General features: G+C 38.2%; 1 long non-coding RNA gene across 1 annotated transcript; it reads right to left on the bottom strand.

Annotated features, from left to right (window-relative positions):
* Positions 1 to 1,702: 1,702 nt before the first annotated feature.
* Positions 1,703 to 20,766, bottom strand: LOC122556684. Its single transcript, XR_006313608.1, has 3 exons — positions 20,728 to 20,766; positions 20,131 to 20,354; positions 1,703 to 2,088 (listed from the first exon to the last, which is right to left on the bottom strand). It is a non-coding gene; the product is annotated as an uncharacterized LOC122556684 (long non-coding RNA).
* Positions 20,767 to 22,582: the final 1,816 nt, after the last annotated feature.

The raw sequence follows: 22,582 nt of genomic DNA, 5'->3' as shown, positions 1-22,582 counted from the left end.
TCAATTAGAGTTAATTATGGATGCCAGGAGTCATCAGCATGGCAACAATTATCTGATTGGCTCCTTAACAAATGTATGAACTGTGCACCAACAGCACAGAGGTAGAGGCACCCAGACTGCAAGAGGCAGTATCTGTGGTTTTTCTCTCTCTGCAGTAAAGAAAACAAAATTTCCCACCATTTTCTGTAAGCTGTTTCCTCTAACCAATGACTGAGAATTTGAGCAAATAATGTGACTCCTTTCAACCTCTAAGAACCTAAGCAATAGGAACAGGATTAGGTCATTTGGCCCCTTAAACCTGTCTGCTATTCAACAAGATCATGACTGATTTGCCTCAGGCCTCAACTTCTCCCATGCACTCTCATTATAGCCCTCAACTCCCCAACTTTTCAAAATCCTATCTATCTCCTCTTTAAGTGCTTTCAGTGATTTAACCTCTGCAATTCTCTGGGATAAGGAATTCGAAACATTCTATTGTCCTTGCTTTGGACACATTGAGCAGTTTATGTATTCAAAACACATCACCTAAGTTCTCTTGCCAGCGAGGCAGACAAAGAAATTCAGAATATGGTTTGCTGTTGAACTCGATTTTATTAACAAAATACTCGATTTTATTAACAATATACTCCATGACCAAGTGGCCAACAGCGAAAGCAAGTAAGCTCAATATAAAATTAGCTAAACAGTTTCTGCAAGCAAGGCCTGATGGAATGTAAAGAGGCCCACATTACCACAGGTCACAATTCAATACGAACCAGCCCAAATCTGTATGGCATATTGAACAGAAGTGGCCAAAATTCATTAAGAAGTACTCAGCAAGAACGATAGGGAGAGACATTATGATTGATTCCTCAGTTTCGGCCAAACTTCTTGACATCATGGAGTGATCATATTTAAAAAGTAGATGGTCACACCGAGGATGACTTGGCCTAACCTCATTGGGCAAGGTGACCTCTGCCCTGTGGCCCCATTGGATGATTTCAGAGAACATTCCAGAAAGGCTTAGAAAGAAGGCGTGAGAAAGGACACCACGTGACCATTTTCTCAGGGAAGTCTTGATCAATGAGTACTCCATATGAGACCCACCTTCTTATTAACAAGTCACTAAGTGCCTGGTTGATGGAGTTCAGTGAATTGAATCCCACAGGTCAATCAAGTTCACCAGAGCGGGTAGTATGTGGGTTATAGGCAGTCATCCTAATTTGGAGAAAATTAACTTAATTTGTGTTAAGAGATGTGTTTTTTTAACGTGTGAGTGTTTTATTAAAACTAAATTCGAACCACAATCCTTTCTTTGTCTCATACAGTAAGACCATCTGTATAAATTTCTTTTATGAGTAAAACACTGAACAAAGTATCTGCACAGAATATTTCAAAGGCAACAGTTTCTTATAGATTAGATTAGATTACATTAAGTGTGGAAACAGGCCCTTCGGCCCAACAAGTCCACACCGACCCGCCGAAGCGTAACCCACCCATACCCTACCCCTACATTTACTCCTTACCTAACACTACGGGCAATTTAGCATGGCCAATTCACCTGACCTGCACATCTTTGGACTGTGGGAGGAAACCGGAGCACCCGGAGGAAACCCACGCAGACACTGGGAGAACGTGCAAACTCCACACAGTCAGTCGCCTGAGACGGGAATTGAACCCGGGTCTCTGGCGCTGTGAGGCAGCAGTGCTAACCACTGTGCCACCGTGCCGCCCCGTGCGTTTCTTGTAGGAAACGCCATGTGAGCATTTCCCAAATTCCCACAATATTTGTTCCTTATCTAGCACTATCCACCTGACAAAGTATATTACCCACAACAATCCACATGTTTGAGCTGGGCCTTTGGAATCTCCTTTTCCTCTGACATAGGGCAGGCTCTCTTCCATGAAGGTGAATCATGCAGTTGTTAGGATCATTCTTTTCTTCTCTCTTTCTCTTTCCAGGCGCATGGAACTCTGCTGCTGGGCCAGGTCGAGTCTTCATTGAGTCTTCACTGAAAGGATGGCTTCCAGGTTGTGGTGTGTTTGATCCTCCACCTTGCACTGGAACTTCCAGAATGTTCTGTGGTCTTTGGCAAATGTGGGCAAGAGCTGGATACAAATCATTCAACAGGGTTAAGCCAATACCTTTGCCATGCCAAGAGATGTAAAGTGCACATAGGCAGTCAACATGCCAGGAAGTCTGATTGATACTTTTCCAAATCACAACTCTCAGGCTGATTATAATTGGTTCCCCTGAACTTTTGTAACATCTTTGATCTTGGTTTCCACTGTTCTCTGTAGCCGATAACCGCTGGAAGCTGTTTGATTTAGTTTGATCAATTTTCTGTTAGAACTGATTTCTCCTGCTGTGAGTCAATTTAGATTGTCTGATTTTGAGTCCGTGATCGCTTCCCACAATTCATTGCCCCTCTGAGAGAAGAAATGTCTTTGTATGTCAATGTTAAGTTGGTATTGCCTTATAATGTAACTAAGGCCACCCTCCCAGTTGGAGTGTCCCCCAGTAGTAGGAATATTATCTCAACATTAACTCTGTTAAGACCCTCAGAATCTTGTACTATTTAGTAAGATCACCCTTCATTCTTCTAATCTCTAATGATTAAAGTCCTAATCTGTTTATCCATTGCTGATTGATCAACACCTTCATCCCAGAATTCAGAATAGTGAATCTCTTTTGAACTGCCTCCGATGACAGTACAACATTTGGAGGACCGAGACTGTACACAGTGCTCCAGCTGTTGCCATACTAATATAATTGTAACAACGTTTCTCTATTATTAAAATTCAACATCCATTTGCCTTCTTAATTACTTGTTACACCTCAGATCATTATTCCTATTTTCCCTCATCCTCCAGATTTACTCTGGGTATCAATAATCCAGGCATTCCCAACAATGAGGATGTATCCAATTTTTATTTATTAAAGCACAACACTACAAAAATACTGCAGAATATATGACATTTTAAGCTAACCCATACAATGCTTACGATAGTGAGTGGACCAGTTTAAATGGGCTTGGCTGAGGACCAGACTGAAACAGGTGATCAGCCACTCTGTCTTAAATGTCAGTTGTGGATCACATGACCCATCCTCAACTGGTTAACTATATCTCTCGCTGGCTGGTTGACTGTGTGTGAAAACATTAATACTATCCAGTCTCCAACATTTTGATCGGTTTGATCACTGACAAGCATCACAAACCTATCACCTATCGTGGCCAGTTTGGTGAAATACTCATTAAGACTTGCTTGTTTTCTCTGTAAAGATACTTATTGCTCAGTTTAGCTTGCTCACACTGCTGCCCACTTTAATACCATTCAATCAACAATTAACACAACACAGATCTGCGAACAAGCACTCTCTGTTTAGTTGACATATTGTCAAACTATCTGGTAGTTCCCTGGTCTGTTACAAAGAGAACTTCAGCCCAGTTGCTCTGTGAAAATTCATTTATCATTAATGAATTTGTAGCACTTGATTTAAAGACACATAGAGTCATACAGCATAGCAACAGACCCTTCAGTCCAATCAGTCTATGCTGAACATAATTACAAACTAAACTAGTCCCACCTGAATGCTCCTGGTCCATATCCCTCTAAACCTCTACTTATGTGTTTATCTAAGTGTCTTTTAAACATTGTAAGTGTGCCCTCATCCACCACTTCTTCAGGAACTGCATTCCACATACGAACCACCCTCCATGTCAAACATTTGCACCATGTCTTTTTTAAATCTCTTTCCATTCACCAGAAAAATATACCCCTTAGTCTTGAAATCCCCTATCCTAGGGAAAAGACACCTACCATTATTGTATATGCCCTGTCACACAGAACATTAAATCCAGTAGCCTTTCTGCTCTTTATGCCATCATCAGACTGATTAACTTTTCAATAGAGCATGCTTTACATGTTTTTTTTCTTAATTTGGTTAACCCAGCAAATTTAGGGGTAAGAGTTTGTGTATTATGGTCAAGAATATTCAGATTTCTCTCTGCTGCACTTTTTTGTGCCTCTCTCAATTTAAGTAATTATCTGTCTTTTGATTCCTTCTACCATATTGCGTGGCTTCATACATTCTTACATTAAATTCTGCCAGTGAACTCTTATCTGTGCAATAGCTTTTCACATGGTATCTTATCAAATGCCTTTTGGAAATCCAAATGCGCTACAACCACCAGTTCTCTTTTGTCAACTTCACTCATTACATCCTCAAAGAATTCTAACAAATTCATCTAACGTGGTTTCTTTCTCACAAAACCATGTTAATCCTGTTAATTTCAATAAGTTTGTTTTTAAATACCCTGTTACGTATTCCTTAATAATGGACTATAGCATTTTACCAATGACAAAAAAAATCACCGAACTAGTCCATAGTTTCCTGCTTTCTGTCATCTTCTCAGCACCTATCCTGTCAAACATCGTAAGAATCCTATATATCTCAATGACATCAGCTCTCATTCTTCTAAACTGCAATGAATAGAGTTGCAACCTGTTTAGCCTTTGCACATAAGCCATTCCTTCCATATCAGGAACCATCCTGGTGAAACTTCTCTAAACTGCTCCAAATAATCTTTCCTTATATAAAGGAATCAAAAGTGTTCACAGCACTCCAAACGTGGTCTAACCAGAATCTTGTATAGATGGACTTAGACTTCCCAACTGTTCATATTACAGAGGAGGAAGTGCTGGATGTCTTGAAATGCATAATGGTGGATAAATCCCCAAGACCTGATCAGGTGTACCGTATAACTCTATGAGAAGCTAGAGAAGTGATTGCTAAACTTCTTACTGAGATATTTGCATCATCGATAATCACAGGTGAGGTGCCGGAAGACTGGAGGTTGGCAAACGTGTTGCCACTGTTTAAGAAGGGTGGTAAGGACAAGCCAGGGAACTATAGACCAGTGAGCCTGACGTCGGTGGTGGGCAAGTTGTTGGAGGGAATCCTGAGAGACAGGATGGACATGTATTTGGAAAGGCAAAGACTGATTAGGGATAGTCAACATGGTTTTGTGTGTGGGAAATCATGTCTCACAAGCTTGATTGAGTTTTTTGAAGAAGTAACAAAAAGGATTGATGAGGTCAGAGCGGTGGATGTGATCTATATGGACTTCAGTAAGGCGTTCAACAAGGTTATCCATGAGAGACTGGTTAGCAAGGTTAGATCTCATGGAACACAAGGAGAACGAGCCATTTGGATACAGAACTGGCTCAAAAGTAGAAGACAGAGGGTGGTGGTGGAGGGTTGTTTTTCAGACTGAAGTCCTGTGACCAGTGGAGTGCCACAAGGATTGGTGCTGGGTCCTCTACTTTTTGTCATTTACACAAATGACTTGGATGCGAGCATAAGAGGTACAGTTAGTAAGTTTGCAGATGACACCAAAATTGGAGGTGTAGTGGATAGCAACGGTTACCTCAAATTACAACAGGATCTTGACCAGATGGGCCAATGGGCTGAGAAATGGCAGATGGAGATTAATTCAGATAAATGCGAGGTGCTGCATTTTGGGAAAGCAAATCTTAGCAGGACTTATACAATTAATGGTAAGGTCCTAGGGAGTGTTGCTCAAAAGAGAGATCTTGGAGTGCAGGTTCATAGCTCTTAGAAAGTGGAGTCGCAGGTAGATAGGATTGTGAAGAAGGTGTTTGGTTTACTTTCTTTTATTGGTCAGAGTATTGAGTATAGGAGTTGGGAGGTCACGTTGCGGCTTTACAGGACATTGGTTAGGCCACTGTTAGACTATTATCTGCAATTCTGGTCTCCTTCCAATCGGAAAGACGTTATGAAACTTGAAAGGAATCAGAAAAGATTTACAAGGATGTTGCAGGGTTGGAGGATTTGAGCTATAGGGAGAAGCTGAACAGGCTGATGCTGTTTTCCCTGGATCATCAGAGGCTGAGGGGCAACCTTATAGAGGTTTACAAAATTATGAGGGGCATGGATAGGATAAATAGACAAAGCCTTTTCCCTGGGGTCAGGAAGTCCAGAACTAGAGGGCATAAGTTTAGGGTGAGAGGGGAAAGATATAAAAGAGACCTGAGGGGCAACCTTTTCACTCAGAGGGTGGTATGTGTATGGAATGAGCTGCCAGAGGAAGTGGTGGAGGCTGGTGGAAGTGCAACATTTAAAAGGCATTTAGATGGGTATATGAATAGGAAAGGTTTGGAGGGATATGGGCCAGGTGCTGGCAGCTGGGACTAGATTGGGTTGGGATATTTGGTCGGCATGGACGAGTTGGACCAAAGGGTCTGTCTCCATGCTGTACATCTTTATGACTCTATGACTCTATAGACTAATACCTTGAAAAAGGGCCAACAGTCTTTCTGATTACTTACTGCATCTAAGTGCTACCTTTCCAGGTTTTGTGCACAAGTACTCCTCAGATCCATTTGTGTTGCAGCTTTCTGAATTTTTTCTCAAATTAAAGAATACTGTTCTTTAGTTCTCCCTTCCAAAGTGAACATTTTCTTACACTATACTCCATTTGCCAATGTTTTGCCCAGTCAGTTACACAGTTGCTAGGACACTGGTTGCAGTATGATTTAAATGAAGTCTGTTCCAGCTCTATGTCTCCCCATTGCAGGTGTTACATTAATGGGAACCAATTTCTCTACACCAAGCTTTCAGCCACTGGAAAGTATTACATATGCCTTCAGAAAAGAGCTGAAAGGACCTCGTCAGGAAAATTGGAGATCAGAAGGACTTGAAGGAAGAAAAAGGGACTCATCATTGAAATTTATTGTCTGGTGCTGTTGAACTGTGTTTCACCAATATGTTTTCTTTCATGCATAACATTCATATTTGCTTGTTTGTCTATATTTCTATGTGTCTATGAGGTTTAAGAAGGGCTAGAATTTCAGCTATTAATGTTATGTGTTGATAATTTATCTTTCTGTTTACTTGTGGTTAGAATTGATTTATTTGTAATAAATAATAGTTTGTATTAAATAGAAGCCTCACCAATGATTTCTGTTAACCTGGATTTATCAGACAGATAAATTGGGGGCTTTGAGTAACTTGGTTAAATTTTTCACTTTTGTGTCAACCCAGTAAGCAGTGAGACTCAAATATCAGCACATTCTCCCAAGTGGGTTCTGACAAAAGTTTTCACATACATCAGTATATAAATATGCAGGTTCCCCTTCACAGAAATCTATGTGGATTTGTATTGCTGTATATGTGTTTCACTATTCCAACTACAAAAATTCTGGGTTTTAAGGAGTGAATGCTGTTGACATCCACTTCTATCAAGATACGACCAGTTTAAAGACAAGATCACAGAATGAGCAAAAGTTTGATTTTCTGACCTTCTGATCGATAATGCATCAAGCAGAGCTTGCACTAACATTCTGTGTGGAACAGAACATCAGAGGAGAAACAGTGACATCTGACAGAGCCTGACATCTGATATTCTTGAAACTAACTATTATTTGGCAATTCTCTAGAAACAGACTCACCATCTGCCTCAACAATTTTGTATGTTTTGGAACAAAACTGTTGGTAATTAATTGATACCGGAGGCAGATTTAAGTTGTGTTTCACTTCTGCAGTACTGAATTTCTGCCACTAGGTAGCATCAGGAAGCTATGTAAATACTCTAATATGGAATATTAAAGAGAAAAATATTATATTCATGTACAAAATTTTATTTACATAATCAATGAGTTGGATAAACTTGTTTATCAATATATATTATACCAAAAATATATATAGTTGCAAAATATTACGTCAAATTTACTTTATAACGTGAGGAAAGAGATCAATCTGAGACTGGTACAGTTGAGAAAAGAAACAAGTCAGTCAGGGCAAGCAGGGACAAAGCAGAGAACAAGATAGGACTGATAAATTAAACTGCATTTATATCAATGCAAGAGGTCTAACAGGGAAGGCAGATGAACTCAGGGCATGATTAGAAACATGGGACTGAGATATCATTAGCAATTCAGAAACATGGCTCAGGGATGGACAGGAATGGCAGCTTACTGTTCCAGGATACAAATCCTTACAGGAAAAACAGAAACGGAGGCAAGTGAGAAGGGAGAGTGGCATTTTTGATAAGGGATAGCATTGCAGCTGTAGTGAGGGAGGATATTCCCGGAAATATATCCAGGGAAGTCATTTGAGTGAAACTGAGAAATAAGAAAGGGATGATACCTGGATGGGATTGTATTATGGATCCCCTAATAGTCAGAGGGAAATTGAGAAATGAATTTGGAAGGAGATCTCAGTTATCTGTAAGAATAATAGAGTGGTTATGGTAGGGGAATTTAACTTTACAAACAGAGATTGGGACTGTGATATTGTTAAGTGTTTAGATGGAGAGAAATTTGTTAAGTTCATACAAGAACATTTTCTGATTCAGTCTGTGGATGTACCTACAAGAGAAGGTGCAAAACTTGACCTACTCTTGGGAAATAAGGCAGGCCAGGTGACTGAGGTGTCAGCGGAGAAGTACTTTGGGGCCAGCGATCAGAGTTCTATTAGTTTTAAAACAGTGATGGAAAAGGTTAGACAAGATCAACAAAGAGGATTGATGAGGACAGAGTGGTGGACGTGATCTATATGGACTTCAGTAAGGTATTCGACAAGGTGCCCCATGCGAGACTGGTTAGCAATGTTAGATCTCATGGAATACAGGGAGAACTAGCCATTTGGATACAGAGGGTGGTGGTGAAGGGTTGTTTATCAGATTGGAGGCCTGTGACCAGTGGAGTGCCACAGGATTGGTGCTGGGTCACTACGTTTTGTCACTTATATAAACGATTTGGTTGAGACCAAAGGAGGTATAGTTAGTAAGTTTGCAGATGACACCAAAATTGGAGGTATAGTGGACAGCGAAGAAAGTTACCTCAGATTACAACGGGATCTTGATCAGATGGGCCAATGGCTGAGAAGTGGCAGATAGAGTTTAACTTAGATAAATGCGAGGTGTTGCATTTTGGGAAAACAAATCCTAGCAGAACTTAAACACTTAATGGTAATGTCCTGGGGAGTGTTGCTGAACAAAGTACAGATTCATAGCTCCTTGAAAGTGGAGTCGCAGGTAAATAGGATAGTGAAGAAGGCATTTGATATACTTTCCTTTATTGGTCAGAGTATTGAGTACAGGAGTTGGGAGATCATCCTCAGATTACAATGGGATCTTGATCAGATGGGCCAATGGCTGAGAAGTGGCAGATAGAGTTTAACTTAGATAAATGTGAGGTGTTGCATTTTGGGAAAACAAATCCTAGCAGAACTTAAACACTTAATGGTAAGGTCCTGGGGAGTGTTGCTGAACAAAGTACAGATTCATAGCTCCTTGAAAGTGGAGTCGCAGGTAAATAGGATAGTGAAGAAGGCATTTGATATACTTTCCTTTATTGGTCAGAGTATTGAGTACAGGAGTTGGGAGATCATGTTGCGGCTGTACAAGATATTGTTTAGGCCACTTTTGGAATATTACATGCAATTCTGGTCTCCTTCCTATTGGAAGGATGTTGTGAAACTTGAAAGGGTTCAGAGAAGATTTACGAGGATGTTGCCAGTGTTGGAGGATCTGAGCTATAGGGAGAGGTTGAATAGGTTAGGGCTGTTTTCCTGGAGCATTGGAGGCTGAGGGGTGACCTTATAAAGGTTTATAAAATGATGAGAGGCATGGATAGGATAAATAGATAAAGTCTCTTCCCTGGGGTGGGGGAGTCAAGAACAAAGGTTTAAGCTGAGAGGGGAAAGATATAAAAGAGACCTAAGGGGCAACATTTTCACGCAGAGATTTGTATGTGTATGGAATGAACTGCCAGAGGAAGTGGTGGAGGCTACTATGACTGCAACATTTAAAAGGCATCTGGATGGGTATATGAATAGGAAGGGTTTGGTGCTGGCAAGTGGGCCTAGATGAGGTTAGGATATCTGGTCGGCATGGACGAGTTGGACCAAGGTATCTGCTTTTGTGCTATACATCTCTACGGCTCTATGTAGAGTTGGAACTTAATATAATATGTTAAAATCTTTCACTACAAATTAATATTATGGTATTATAATATTATAATCATATTATAGGATAACACTGTAATTAAGTTATTTCTTTCCTCATACTCAAGTGGTACAAGTGACCAATGACACATTGAATGGAAACCCTACGTTTTACATGTGCATTGCAGCAGTATAAAGTCTCATTCACCTGGAATGTTGGGAGATCATCTCTTGCATCATGCAAATTTCTTGTATGCACTCCTGCTAAGTCACTCCATTCATTTGCAATGTCATCATGTGAGCTTGTATCATGTGAGGTTGCATCATGTGAGGTTGCATCTATTTGACCCTGAGATCAGCTTCCGACCCCATATATCTTCCATCATCAGAACTGCACATATTTACATCTGTAAAATCATATGTGTCTTCCCTGCCTCAGCTCATTCACTTCTGAAATTCTCAACTGTGTTTCTAGGTTACCTGTCGACTTAACTGTTCCAGAGTTATCTTGTTTGATCACCGACACTCCACACTCCATAATATTGAACTCATCTTAAGCTCTGCTGTCCATATCCCAACTCACATCAATTCCCAGTCACCTAACATCTATGCTTGGTAATTTACATTTACTTCCTATTTAGTAATACAGTGATGGTAATATTCTCATCTACTCTTCCCAATGCCACCACCACCTCCCTATCCTTAACTTTTAATTTATTTCACACCTGCAACTCTCCAAGATTTCCATACTGCCCCAATTTTATCCTTTGCCTTATCTCTGATTTTCTTCAGCCAACCATTAAGAATTCAGTTGCCAGTACCCTAGATCTGAAATTTCTTCAGTGCCTCCTTACGTCAGTTTAAAAATTAGCTGCATTAATTGGCATCAGGGAACATGCAGATTATCAGCAATATCTCTTATAAATATAATTACAAATATTTACAAATACCAATTAAAGATAATACTTTACTGAAATCTTACGTTGGACTACCAAAATAAACAGAAAAACAAAAGTGAACATTTATTTTAAAATTCATACCTTGACTTAATATGCATATGCAGTTGAAAATAAACTGTGGTACTTCCAACAAAAATTAATTAATTAGAGTACTGAAAAATAAACCAGCATATTGTGATAATATTTTACAATGGTCATGTAAATAAAGGATGAAACAAAGTAAAACTTTTCATCCTCAATAATCGTTTTAATATTCTGTGCATGAGTCCAGTGCATTGCTGTCAGCAAACAGATCATTAGAAACTACTCTTTGAACAAACTTTTGTTCTCTCTTCCCAGTATCTCCTTTTGTGACTCAGTATTCACAATTGTTTCAAAACACTCCTGTGACATACTTTGGACCATTTCACGATATCAAACATGTTATTTAAATGGAGGTTGTTGCCATTTTTGAACTTGAGACTCTGCATTAGTAGACTGCTGTAGAAAATTTGAATTGTTGCCTCAATAGTTAAAAAAACATGATTTGAACTGATTTAAATATGCTAGTTATTCATTTCAGAATTTAAACTGCTTTTATTTAGTACTAATTCAGGTCCTAGCTGATTTTTTTTTAGAATGTGGGCCTTGGCGTTTATAGGTTTCCCTGCCAGAACATTATGGAAACCCCAAGGTAAATGCATAAGCTGCTAAAATGTCTGCTACTTTTCCATGCTGTTCATTAAATATATAACAAGGAGTTCTGGAAAATGCGACAAAAATTATCCCTCACATGACAAATCAGGATTGTAGATATTATGTAATTTAATTATAAATGCAAATAAATTCTATCCTAATTCTATTGTAATGGATTAATACCAGATAACGATACAATAATATAAAATTCAAATCTTAAATAATACATTTCAAGGATCCAAACATTGAATTTCTAATTCCTGTGGCATGACCAAGGCTGATTACAAATTACATATCATGTATCTTTAATGAGGAAAATACAGAAACAGTTATGGAAAAAGCAAGGTTTCCAATGCTTTGATTTTAATGGGATTAATGTGGATAAGTTATTGCATTGTCAGAGGAATTTGGTGGAACAGATTGAAGCTAAGTAAAAAGATGGGACCTGAAAGTATTGAAGATGAATGTATGCTGATACCTAATGCTCCTTGTTACATTCCACTTGTCCTCATCCTCTTATCGCTTCCAAATAAGAATTTGCACATGTTTGTTCTAAATAGAAGCATTGAGCTAAAGAATCATACCACATAAAAACAGACCCTTTGGTCCAACCCCTCTGTGCCAATCAGAATGTGCACCATTTACTTCCCCTCCTGCACTCTAACCCTACACTTGTGTTGTTACCTTTCATATGCACAAGAATTGCAAACTGGCCAGGCAGCTTTGTTGGAGCAAGAAGAAATAGAAGAGTAAGAAAAGACTGATGACATGAAACATAATCATCTCTACCTCAGAAATTCTCATTGCGTGTACTCAAGAGGGAAACTTAGTAGCAGAACTTCTGTTTCTCATTTGTCTTACACATCTTCCTTTTGCCAAATCCATTCAGGACCTATTTTCTTCAATCCTGACTGTTTTGGAAACTGCTAAGCTGCACTGTTAAATTTACGGGATGATCCAAAATGATCTGATTCTCTCTCTGAAATGAGCATGCACACTCTGTGACTTCCTGGACAGTGTTGTTTTTAGATTAAATAACCAGTTAATGCCTCTGTCAATCTGTGTCATAGGACTCCTTGTCACAAGGCAATTGTTTTTTTTTCTCTCTCCTATCTTTGTTTTTGTTATGAAGTTGAAGGCATATACTATACCTTTAAGAGTAAGTGAATGCTGTTTTGAACTGAGAGCTCACAAGCACCTGTGGTATGACTAGATGGCAGTCTAAATGTATACTGAAAAAATTGAAAATATGTAACATTTGGCTGTGAAATGGATGCCTGAGTTTTATTTGCTGTTTTGACAACAATTCAAATTTAACTAATCAGTTTAAATTATGCCCCAAGATGATAAAATACAATTGTGTTCAAATTTATTGTTTTGCCAACATCGAACCACTGAGATTATCTGATTTTAAGGGAGACAGTATAAAAACATTTTGAAAATTAGTCAGACAGCAACCGCCATTGAGAAAGAAACATACAGGAGCTAACACGTCACTTTCCAAGAAATTAGGAAACACTCTTATCAAAGGTAACTTTTTAATGAAACATACTAGCAGTAAAAAGAAAGAAGATGACTCAGGGAGGTCCTCAGTTGGAAAAAGAAAAACAGAGAAGACAACCTCAGCTGTGTGATTTTGAAATTAAGTTGATATAATTTTAATAAGTATCTTATTGGAACAGCATATTGTCATAGAGTTGGAGGCAGATAATAAGCAGTTAAGAGAAAAATTTTGTGGCAAAACAATATTTTCAAACATAATTGTATTTTATCATCCTGGGGCATAATTTGAACTGATTGGTTAAATTTGAATTGTGAGTTGAGCTTTTCTGGGTGTTTGGGTTAATTAACAGAGGGGTTCACCTCCGCGTCATAATATTTTCTAACACACTGAACAATTCACCTTAATTTTTTTCTTAAGAAAGGGTCTCTGGAACAAATTCCAGACAACCTGGCATCATACTCAAATCTCAAAATTTAAAATGAAACTAGTGCTATGTTTTCTCCCTGCTTAATATAAGTACATCATAAGTTAAACTAAAAGATATCAATAGTTCTGTCCACATTAGAACACAAGTTTTCATATAATCATCAGACATCATTATCCATTAACACCACTGGAAGAATTATTTCTGTTCCTTTGGCAGGGTGAGGGGAGAAGGGCCAGGAATTGTCATGAAAATTTTATTTAAAGCCATTAATTAAATATTAAATCACAAAGTTAAATCTCTTTTCCCCATGTGAGTTGCTTGACAGAGTCTTTCTTTCTATTATTTGTATTTTCAATATGGTTTGTTCCCTTGTTTCTCAATAGATACAGATTTTTTTAAAAATGAAGCTTTAATAATGCAAGGTAATTTGCCCAATGTTTCATACCAAATCTGTTTAATAACTGATGGGAATTTTTTTTTCTTGGGTTGAGCTCTGCAACATCATGGTCAAGATATCTGCTGAGCAAAAACTGTACCAAAATCCTAACTATACCTATGAAAAAAGCTTTATAAATTCCCTATATTTAATGAATGACAGGAACCTTTGATCTTTTTTGCCATATTAAATCTGATAATGTTTTAATGATATCAAACATGCTGCATTTACTCTTAAATCTGTTAGTAGTGTAAAATTATTACATTCTCTAGTGAAATGCTGTACTTGAAGGAATATTTATTCAATGGCAATTGGGTTACACAATCACAAGGCATTGATGATTGTCACTGTTTATTCGATTCTCATGTTTGTTATTCAGAAGAGGCTTCAACTTAATTCATTTGAGAACTTCTGCACAATTTCTTTTTACATGCATCTTTTTTTTACTTTTAATTGTATTGAGAGATAAAAATAAAATTTCAATGAATAGATTCCAATTATATTCTTGTTTCAATCTTAGATTTTTAGAACTGACTAATTGCAATGATGTGTTGAGTGCTGTCTGTATCACTCTATTCAATTCAATTGAAAAGTGAAGTAACCCGACTAAATAACATCTAAATTACAAAGAGCGTGAAATATTTTATACAAAATTAGCATGCTGGATTGAAACATGAACAACTCTGATTTTAAGAATTAGTGATGATTTATTTAGGAAACAAATACAATAAAATGTTACTGATTTGTTACAGATTTACAAGAATGATGCTAACAAACAATAACACTTGTAAATAGCTATTGTTATGCTGGAGGATCACGCTATCATTCTATTGCTACTTCTCCACAGGTTGCAATGTAAAAATACTTATGTCAGTTCCCAAGAAAACCATGTAAACACCTTATGTTAAACTTTAAATAAACGAAAAAAAATATCTATCAATCAGGTTTCTTAATAAAAGCAATTATGGGTTTATTATGAAAATGAAACATTTTAATAAAGATGCAGTTATTAGTCAGCACTAGATAGTGATACAGAAGTATAAATGCTTATCATTCTAACTAACCCCCAGGCAGACACACAGACACTCTTCAGGAAATGAGAGTAAAGAATAGAGATTGGTGTTTTGGAAAACAAAACAACACTTTAGCCAATGGATTCTCTTTTGGAAAGCAGAAAGATAAAGCACAGGATTTTGCCGAGACTGTTGCTCAAATGACCAAGTCACTAGTCCTGTCCCTGAGGTCTTCGAAACACAGACTGCACAGGAAATACACTCTTGAGATGATTCTTCAATTGCTCTTTCAAGATAACAAATGTTTTCAAGGTGAACTCAACAAGAGGAGTTTCTTTCAAAATAAGAGGAATCAGCTGTGAAGCTTGTTATTAGCAAGCTTTCACCTGACTCAACGTGGTCTTAGCAGGTTTTATCCAGCCAAACCAAATAAAAGAAGCAACTGTCCAAGTCAGTCACTATCCAAAACACAACTCCAGCGGGGTCAATAATACAATCTACTGTCACCAATTGTATGATTTTCAAGAAGCCTTGATGAAGTAATCTCCATTGTCCACAGGAAGCTTTCAATGGCCTCTTTCAAAGAAACTACTCCAGGTATATCCAAAGAATTTGAAATAATACTTTTTTTCTGCAATCCTTCAAAACCTAAGTCCTCCAAGACATCTGTGTAACACTATTCATTGTTATGTTAGGTTATACCTGACTTTAGTAATCTATTTTACATTTATAATTTATACTGTCATAGAATGATAAAGTCACAGAGGTTTTTTTTAACAGCACAGAAAGTGGATCTTTGGTCCATTGCTGTTTTCTGGAATTATGATTAATGATATGAGAGAAGGTTGTTTTGTGGCTAGTTGATGTTCATGACCCTCTCATGTTCATGTTCATGACGACATGTCCCTCTCTCACTAGTATCCTTACATACAGATAAGGAAGGACACCACTTTGACTCAGACAAACATCCGTCCTAGGACAAGCCAAACAGAGACACGAATGAGACTAGATGCATGGTATTCCAACGGGAACACATCAAGTTAGACCCCATCTACCATCCTCTGAGAAAAAGAACAGAAAATTACATCACCACCCCAAAGAAACCCAAACAAATAAATAGAAAGCAGAGATCATCAGCAGTGCTTTGCCCGGAGACCCACTGAAGATGTTGCCTAATCGGGTGACGACCGTCCAGCTCAGCAAGCAAACCTACATCCAGAATTCTACCTGGACTTCAAAGATTTTCTGTTGTGATGTTCATATGCCTGACAATATTACCTGGGTTCAATTTTAGCCCTTGCACAGAATGGTTGATTAGATTAGATTAGATTCCCTACCGTGTGGAAACAAGCCCTTCGGCCCAACAAGTCCACACCAACCCTCCGAAGAGTAACCCACCCAGATCCATTTCCCTCTGACGAATGCACCTAACGCTATGAGCAATTGAGCATGACCAATTCACCTAACCTGCACATCTTTGGACTGTGGGAGCAAACTGGAGCACCCGGAGGGAACCCACGCAGACACTGGGAGAATGCGCAAACTCCACACAGAGTGTCACCCAAGGCTGGAATTGAACCTGGGACCCTGGTGCTGTGAGGCTAACCACTGAGCCACTGTGCCGCCCCAAACTTCTGTTTGCTACAGAAGGTCATCTGTTAAAGGATTTCTGTCATGAACAATTATCAGAGACACTCCTGCCATGAGATCGGGCACCAGGTTTGCCTGGCAGATATTCAGGAGCTTGCTGCTACTTGATTAGATTCAGGCAGATGTATTCTTCCTGCTTCAATGATTCCCATTGGCAACCTCGAATGGTAGAACTAAATCCAACTCAACATCCGAATTATTCTTGTGCAACAGATCTTCAATTCATAGTGACAGCGTTCCTGATATGAAGTTGCCATAGTCCTACCAGACCATAGGGTAGCTTTATTCATCAGATGGATGACTGGTGGTGACTTAGCCTGAGGATTGCCATACTTTAGGCAAGTGGAGAGGTTGAGAAAGAGAATCGTTCTCTTAGCCTTAGCCAGTATGGGAACAGAATCCACACAGTTGGCATCACTATTAATCATCCAACCAACTGAACTAACCAACCGCACCCCTAGACTAACACCTAGATAATAAACAGGATGAAAAGTAAAAAAAAAATGCCATTGTTGTTGATTTCTTTTAGTTTCACTATTAAGCTAGCAAATATGGAAAAGTCATTAATTATTTAATGAACCTTGTCTGATCAGATATGAGATTCCCTTGGATCCATTTATGGTCCAGTTGGAGAACATATGTTATTTATATTTCGATTACCACTCAATGATTAAATTAAAAGTTGACTTCATTTGTATTTTAGGTAACAGACTTCTACCTTTTCTTTTAACTGTTTTTGTTTCTTTTATGCAATATTTGGAAGACCATTCAAATAAAAATCATAGCCACATTAAAATAATTAATTTAACCCAATTATAGCTGAGATTCTGTAGTAATTTGCTAAGCATGGGCTGGAGCACACAAGTGTCATCAACGTACATAAGCAGACTGACTACTTGTTCAATCAATATCTTATTTCCATTGTGCTGTAGTTTGACATGCAGATCACAAGAGGGCACAGTGGCTTTAGCTAAACGTTTTTACAGTTTCATCAAATGTGTTTCGAAGTACTGAGAACAAGTGTTCTCCCAGGAACAATCCTCAGGGTATTGTGATGGTCACAGCTGTTCAATCAAAACTGTAATGAATCACCATCTCTTTTGATTAATGTCATTCTTTTGTCCATCTTACAACATTCTTATTTATTATACTTCATCCAAATGACCTCTGTAATTTAACATAATAGTTTTTAAAATCCTAAGGGCCAACTCTAACTAATGACAAGTAACAGGACCAAAGTAGGTGGTGAAATACACAGCCCTTGGAATATGAGGCCCTCGAGAATTTGCCTTTGAGTCATTTTATACACATCCAGACTTTTACTCCACAATAAAAGTGGGGGGAAATTATACCATCGGCAGTAATTATTTTGGTGCTGTCACATAGAGTTTTAACCATTATTAGGGGTACATGACATACTCTATAAAAGAGATATAGCTAGAGTCTGAGGATTCTTTAAAGTAGCTCTTCTTTTTCACTTTATTAGCTATGTACATTCTAAACAAGCATGAAGTCTAATTTGTTGCTTATCTCTTCAGAGCGTCTGTATTATTGTGTGACCATGATATCATCATTGACATAACTTCCTGTGTACAGAGTCAGGATTTCATCCTTTACTCTACATCTTTCCCTAGTTATTGTCTCGATACAACATTTTTATATGTTCTACACCTCCATTAACGTTTTTGTTTTTTAGGGACAGTCTTTGTGGTAGTTACTGCAACCTCCCCAAACTGGTGTGAATTTCTCTTTGATGTTGTTGAGGACCTGAATTCTCCAGATTCTTTAAGAGTCACTTTTCGTTTGCTCATTTACGTCCTACTTCTGCTAATTTCCACCCCAAGGAGTGGAAAACTTTTACTTTTGATTTTTTTTCCTTGTTATGTTTTCGGTATTGCTGACACATGGTTGGTGATGAGGCATGCACAAAATTTCAATCATTTAGTGATGTTCTTGTCTTACTAACAAGCTTAACCAACAGGCATTCTCAATGATGCATCAGCAGTATTCTGATACTTCCACTGAGGATATTCTGTAATTTCATCATATTGCATTAGCCTGAATATGAATGTTTAGATGCTTGGTGACATTTCATTTATTTCTTTTGCATTTTACAAGGCTTTCAATGAGGTATATTAGTTTTAATTTGGAATTGAAATTCTACGATATAAATCTTTTTAATACGCCGAAATGGTTGCAAGAACTTATCTTTCTGTAACGGTGTGACTTTTATTAGTTTGTGATATGGATGTTAATATGTCATAAACAGATCTTCTAATAAGGTCATTTTGAAACTGGAGCGACACTGTGCCCTGTCCTGTTGATGATACAGCAGCCCCCACAATGAATGGTAGCTCAGAATCATGATGAGCTCAGATCATGAAGAAATTAACATTGTTTATCTTTTCAAGTAATTGCTATTGGTATTTATACCAGCATCATACCTGTTTTTGCTTTAGGAATAGTTCAAAATTTTGTTGTTCTGTTGTAAGTGGCAATGGAAAATTACTCAGTTGGTTAACCATTAATATGAACCTTTGCTATTATGTAATGTGTTTGGGTGATGGGAACTCTTTATAGCTTTTGTTTTCTGTGGTTCTATTATTGTGCCTGCTGCTTGCACAGCATGTTATAAGATAAGGAGAAAGTGAGGTCTGCAGATGCTGGAGATCAGAGCTGAAAATGTGTTGCTGGAAAAGCGCAGCAGGTCAGGCAGCATCCAGGGACCAGGAGATTCGACGTTTCGTGCAAAAGCCCTTTCCTGAAGAATGGCTTATGCCCGAAACGTCGATTCTCCTGTTCCCTGGATGCTGCCTGACGGATTCTCCTGTTCCCTGGATGCTGCCTGACGTGCTGCGCTTTTCCAGCAACACATTTTCAGCATGTTATAAGATAACACAATCAAGCCAAGTCAAGGATTTAAGGGCAAAACTCAACTGTTCATATGTTCAAATATTTATGGATGAACCAAGGCCAAATCTATTTTATATCCTGAATAGCACTTTTGTTCCAGAGCTATATCTTCAACAGTCATGGCTAGACATTTCTCTCAAACTTTTCTCTATTGTTGGGAATTGTTTAGAGGGTTCACTCACTACTTCTGGCTTGCTACCTGATGAGTCTACAGGCCATTTCTCAATGTTTTGACTTGCTGCTGGATTTCTCCACTGGTGCAACTATCTGTTGTTGTCCTCTGAAGTTTTAGAAGATGGTTATGGTGCAAAATCCATGAAAGAGATATGGCTAGCCTCTTAAGACATTTTAAAGCAATTATTTACACAATACTTACTACATACATTCGAATTCAACAATCAGTCTAAGTTGTTCCTTTCTTCAGATTTTCTCCATCATCATTTGATCATGACATCCAAATTGACAAAGATGTTTGGAGACAGGTGTGGCATATTATCAGGCTAGAAGTGGTGACAGTTAACTGTCTTTTAACTGGGGATAGATATAGCTCTGTGACTAGCCAAGAAGGTTAAAAAGAGAGAAGTGAGTTCACCTTTCTTACCTGGTTATAACAATGTGACAATCATTACCAAGAAAAAACCATTGCTGTTGATAATGTTAGTGGATAGTCCTCTGGTATCTTTATGTTTCAACCACCGATATTCTGAAACGCAAGAACTCTTTTATTTTGATTGCTAGTGTCGCAGGAGATGAGATGTATTTGTTAACCCTGCCAAATAGGGTACAAGTTAGATACAGATAATGTCCTGAAGCATCTTGAAAAAGCTGAAACCAAAACAAGAAAATAGATTAATAAGCCACTGGCAAAACATGACTATCGGTCAAAACAACTAGAAGGCCTCACTGAAAGATATTGCAGAGATGAACGACTAGATTCTTGGAAAATGCCAATTTCTCATGCCAACAATGATTATCATTCACATCCCGGAAACTCATGAGTGGGCTTACAACTTTATTCTCATTCTCCCAAACCTCACTTCAGCATTTTAACTGGACAAGCAGTCTGTGTGCTGGTTTTATGATAAAGACCAGATAATGTATTTCTCCCATGTTAATAAAGGGACAAGTACTGATTATACCTCCCCTGCCCTTCTTTGAAACAGTCCGTGGGATCTTGGGCAAGATTTCAGTTTCATACCCAGTCTGAAAACCAACACTTCAAACAATGCAGCACTCCTCCAGCGTAGTACTGAAGGATCTGTTTTGAGATATACACTTAAATACATGGAAGACTGTGGAATCTCATGACTCAAGGGTCAAAGTGCAGCCATCTGTCATAACTAGATAAGTAACATCAGGACAAGTAATCATCAAGTTCAGAAATTCTTTAGCAATACAAAGAACTGAATAAATATGAGACTTATCATCCATGTGCTGCAATTGAGCAATCTCTTAAAATAATGCTTCAAGTGACCCATTTGACGAATCTTGCTACGGTTTACCTAGCAGGCTGGGTGTTTGGTGGAATTTCCAATTTTTCAAATAAGAAAACTATTTTAATAATATTATAACAGCCTGATTAGTATGTAGTAATGAATCTCTGAAATGAACAAAACTGCTCAGATGAACTTGTATTGCGTGAGAAATGTGCATGAAAGTTAACTTTTTGTTTTTGATTTTAAGTGCATATCATGGTGGTTTGAATCGGACATTAAAGTTATAAACAGTGTCAAGCACTGTGGGCAGATTTTTTTGGAGGCATTGCTTTCTCTATTCTCTCTTAACTAAAAAGTCAGTGTGGGGGGAATCTATTGTGGAGAACACTGGTTTTCCCACAGCCATTTAACAGTAACCAATTAGCCATTAATAGCTGAAGAAGAAGTGCTGGATCAGGAATTCCTAAAGATCTACTGGCTAAACAGAAGCTGACTAGTCTCTAGCACCTCAGAACTGCTGGCATGTGGCATCGGATTAGTATTTATGTATAGACTTGGGTGTTTTATCAGATGCCAAGTGGCAAGCCATGATGAGAGGGGTGGAGGCTGGGATTCGAGAAGACGTGGGGGAAAGGTAGGATAACATGGTAGGAGTAAATCTGACTTGCCCCTTCTCATACCCTGGCTGCCAGCCACCAATCCTTTCAGAAATACTTGGCAGGGTGGATAATTGTTTGCGAGCCTCTTCCACCAGTGTTTGAGAGCCTGGTAGAAATGGAATGAGGCCCTTAAGTGTGCATTAATTGCCTACTTAGCAGCCTAAATTAACCCACTGAAAAGTGGGCTGCCTAGTGCCACTCCCACCACATTTGTGGATAATCAGTGGGCATGATGCTTTGCTGGACTAAACAACCTCCCAATGCCTTCAAACCCATCAGTAGTATAAAATCCAACATTGTGTTTCATCTCTGAAGTCAAGATCATGGCTCCAAATACACAAACAGATAATACAATTACCCCAATGCTTTCTGAATGCTTATAATACTCTCTTTTATTGCATAATTGTGAATTCATAAAATTCTGTTGTTTTCAATTTTAGATCCCCAGTGTAATAGATGATCTAAAATGTTTTTAAGTCGGATGAAAAGTTAGAAACAAATACACCACTTGCCAAACCCTACTTTTATGTAGACAGGCAGCTGCTCTGAAAGATAACAAATTAATCATAAAACCATAATAATTCCTCTATATATTGTTTCCTTAGAATTAGTTAACAAGAGTGTTATCCATTTGTCAGGCATGAGGTATTCATGTCATGACTTGTTATGACTAATCATTTAAATAAGGGTGTGTGTATTGAGATTATAGTCCTTACAGAAGCATGCCAAGGCCATGTTGCATCTTGCCCATCTGTACTTACCAGATGCTTTGTGTGGAAGAGATTTTACACCACTTAATGACTAGTCACTCTTGCCAAAGATTAAATTGTTAGATTTCATAATTGTGCTTAATTATCTTGCATTTTGGAGCTTTATTAGCAACTATAAAGCATAAAATTATAACCTGAAAATGAATATAATTTCAATATAACTAAGTCAGCAAAGATGGCTTTATATC

Source organism: Chiloscyllium plagiosum, chromosome 14, assembly GCF_004010195.1.
Source record: "Chiloscyllium plagiosum isolate BGI_BamShark_2017 chromosome 14, ASM401019v2, whole genome shotgun sequence".
NCBI lineage: Eukaryota > Metazoa > Chordata > Chondrichthyes > Orectolobiformes > Hemiscylliidae > Chiloscyllium > Chiloscyllium plagiosum.
The sequence above is the reverse complement of the archived record's forward strand: the minus strand, read 5'-3'. Positions and strand labels throughout refer to the sequence as shown.